The 3,840-nt window shown below is 40.9% G+C and overlaps 1 long non-coding RNA gene across 1 annotated transcript; it reads right to left on the bottom strand.

Moving 5' to 3' along the window:
- Positions 1–967: 967 nt before the first annotated feature.
- Positions 968–1,588, bottom strand: LOC310670918. The gene is made up of 2 exons (XR_014507646.1): positions 1,541–1,588; positions 968–1,203 (listed from the first exon to the last, which is right to left on the bottom strand). It is a non-coding gene; the product is annotated as an uncharacterized lncRNA (long non-coding RNA).
- Positions 1,589–3,840: the final 2,252 nt, after the last annotated feature.

Consider the following 3,840-nt stretch of genomic DNA (forward strand, 5'->3'; position numbering starts at 1 on the left):
AAATAGCCATCATGTCTTTCGATTTCATCAGAAATCATTTTAAAAAAGGAGCAGCAAATGTCCCTCCACTTCCTCTCCCTCACAATTGGTAAATGTATACCTCTCTTTAATGTTTTATTATGTTTTTTTATATATGTTAGAAGCCACCCAGAATGGCTGGGGCAACCACCAGTCAGAATTGAAATAGGACGTCTTTATTTTCATCAGAGATATGTTAAAGGGTATACAGTCTCCTCACTTCCCAGCAGTTGGTCTTCTGTCTCTCCTGAATCTTATAACATCCAGCTCATTGGATGGCCCTGGGCTCTAATATTATGAGAGAGAGAACGAGTGAGAGAAAGATGCACCATATATATGTGCGCATTTTGATATTTTCTGACTTGTTTTTAATCTCTTTCCTAATTGTATATAACACAAGCAGCCTTCTCACTCTTCCTCTCATGCTTACAGTCAATCAATGTGAGAAGCAATGGGAATATGCATGTTGGCTGTCTCCACACCCAACAACAGATGATAACTTGTTCCTGGCTGTGTGCAGGTCCCAATGGACACAGGGCCTACCCTCTGCAAGAATCAGCCCTGCAGAATTTGCCTCAGTCTGCAAATATTTCTAGAGTCCAGCAGCATCTCTAAGACGCTGTGTACATTGTTCTAAACTGTATTGTATTTGGATTTTTGCAGCCCGTATCAGAGCTAGAATCTCTTTCTTTTCTTCCTGTCTGTTTCCCTTCAACTGCTGTCATAAGAATAACTGTCCTCAGAGGGAATCTGAACAGCTTTGTACTGCAGCAGCACTTATGCAAAAAGTGACAGACTCTGGGAAACGACCATTAACGGTACAGCATGCAGCCACTATTATTTTGACAAAAAGGAGAGAAAACCAACAAATTGAATAACGCTACCGATTAGCGCTTGAATTGCAATGTGGGCATATTATATCCTCATGCTGTCAAAGAAGTGCATGTGCTTTGTTTCATATTTCTGGCTTTGGTTTTAATGTTACTTCACAACATCCACTTAACTTTTAACATTAAATATAAGGATGAAAGGCAACAACAGAAGACACTGCACTCTTCGCTCCTTCTTTTTAAAAAACTGTCCATTGCCATTTCTTGAATTGTTACCTTCTCTTGCAAGGAAACCACTTTGGCTGCAAGCCTCCCGTCTCAATTTCCGTATCCAAGGTACATTTCGTCTCAAGTCCTGTGCAGCAAAAGAATTTTGCTTCAAAATAAGCCCTAAGATTCAGTTGCGAGATTTATTTTAAAACTGCCCTGGGAAGACAGGATGGGGAGCAAGCAAGTTAGAGAGAAAACAAGTCCAAATAAAACTACCAATGAGTCTCATCTAAAGCTTACGGTAATTATGCACATATTAATCACAATGTCAGATGACAACAAATTAAAATAAATAATATTAAAAAGTGATGGGAAACTCAAAATGAAACATCTGGATTCCTCTCAACCATAAATTCATTACAAATCTAATTTCATTTCTGTTATCACTGCAGGCTTATCTTTGATAAGACATCTTGACTTACGCTATTTTCAAATTATCATCTATCTTCTATATTAAATAATGTTTTGATAGACAGAGGTAAAGTAAGGGATTTCTATATGTGTATAAAAAGCAAAAGTGGCAGTCCTTGCCTGTAAGAACCCCCAACTCCTGCCACACTCACACAAAAGGGCCATATCTTGGTTAGGCCAACCAAAAAATTACAAAGCAGCTTAGAAGTTTTTGAGTTCTCCAGAACTCTTCATCAGGTTTTATGGTAAACAAAACAAGGGGATGGAAAGAGAGGGTTGGCAGAAAATGGCTGATGTTAAGAGCCATTGATGGAGTCTGCATTTAATCACAGTCTCAGAACGGAATGTGGAAGGAGGTGGAACACATTCAAATAAGGGTTGGTTTGGTCATTTGAAGGTTTCAGGTTGCACCTAGGACTGCTGGAACATAGAAACATACATCAGTTGATCTTCCACTCATTTGAATAAATAGACCAAACTTGGGTCTCCAGCTGTTTTTGGCCTACAACTCCCATCATCCCTGACCATCGACTCCAGTGGTGAGAATGAGCTGCAAAAGAAAAGGAGCTACAAGGACTCTCTCTGATCATTAGCTCCTATGGCATCAAATCACATGGACATCTACAAGACATGATAGAGACATACCCTTTTGGTGGCTTCAACATCTTTAGCAGTATCTTTTTAAAACCAGAGTCTTGGGGTTTGTGCGTAAAACCCATTTTGTCCAACCCCACCCTCATAACAGGATCATGGGTCTTGGAATCACCTATGTAAACCTGTGCAGGAAAGTCCAGCTTATTATTATTATTATTGACAAATTATGGATTTTTCAATACAACATTCTCCTTCCTCCTCCTGTTTCTTTAATGGTCTGCTTTGCAAACCCTCCCCCTGTTTTCTCTTGCTTTCCTATGGAGGTTTCCCCTTTCCTGCGCCTGACAAGTTACCTAGACAATTCTGTTCTGTGTTCTTTCAGTTGCTTAGACATGATGTTTAAACTAGGTGGCTTAAAATAGATCCTGCATTCCTCGAGGACTGTGGTCTTCTCTATGTCATTAACAAGGCGTAGGGTATACTGACAGATGAATAACAGGAAAGCAACAAATAATAGTGATCATGAATAAAATATTGGTCAAAGGGCACCATAGGAGATGATAGATGATGGTGATAGATGATTGATAATAGATAATAGATAGATGATAGATAGATAGATAGATAGATAGATGATAGGTAGATAGATAGATGATAGGTAGATAGATTTCCTTTTTCCTTTTTTTAAAAAAAAACCTCAAGCAGCTTCAAACAAGAACATTCGAACAATAACCAATTTTCACAATGGAAAAGGGGGGCACTGAGAGTGCAGTGTAGCCTGTGAGCAATGAAATATTTAGAAATCATCTTTCTCAACCATAAAATATACATATGTTGAAACCTCTGCTAATGGCTTAGAGATGCTAGCTGCAGGCTTCTGCCTTATTGTGGCCAGTCAAAGCTTAGTCCCTGAGACAGCATTTTTTCTGTTGACTAAACTGCTCCACATAACAAGGAAAGGGAAGAAACACAATCTTTTCCCATTAACTAATATAGTGACTGTTTAAAACTGATTTATGACTCGCCCACTCCCAATACCTTCTCACTCTGCACTTCAGTGGTGCCATCAATAGGATGCCCAGATTTAAAGTAGGACTGTGCAGGGGAGGCTTATAGCAGCCATTGCAATTCTCATTATTCTGCAGGATGAGTTGCAAAAGGAGACAAGGATCTTGCAACTCGGATAGGTGAGCTGAAGCTGGCAGCTTTTTGGTAGCTGTTCCATAGATGCTTCTGTCGCCATCCCGCACCCACTCTAGCAGAAGCCGAGTTGCAGCCTGGATTTTGGTGAAATTCTCCCCTCACCCATAATTTAATAATCACACTGACTGGGCTGCGGCCCAGTTCCAGGAAGGGCTGGGCAGGCGATTCCTGCACAGCTGAGGGGGTAGAAAGAGAAATCATTGGCACCTTCTCTTTCTGGTTGCGCCAGAACATCAGCTGAGTCCTGTCCAGAGGACCTATCAGGAAGGGGAGGGGGCGAGATGGGTTCCCCCTGTATTTAAGAGGGTGACCTGCAGTCATGAAATTCACCAACCACTCACCCAGGCTGTAAGTGGTCTGCTCAGAGGTGAATGGGCAGGATGGCATTGGACCTTGATATGGTTTTTGTTTTTGTTGTATTCAGGGCCAGGGAGGAATGTTTTCTTGCTGACAAAATGGCTGGTCTGCAGGTTTTCACCTACCTCATAGCAACTGTCACAACTTTGGTAGATAAGGC

Source organism: Podarcis tiliguerta (assembly GCF_965153285.1).
Source record: "Podarcis tiliguerta genome assembly, chromosome: 1".
Lineage (NCBI taxonomy): Eukaryota > Metazoa > Chordata > Lepidosauria > Squamata > Lacertidae > Podarcis > Podarcis tiliguerta.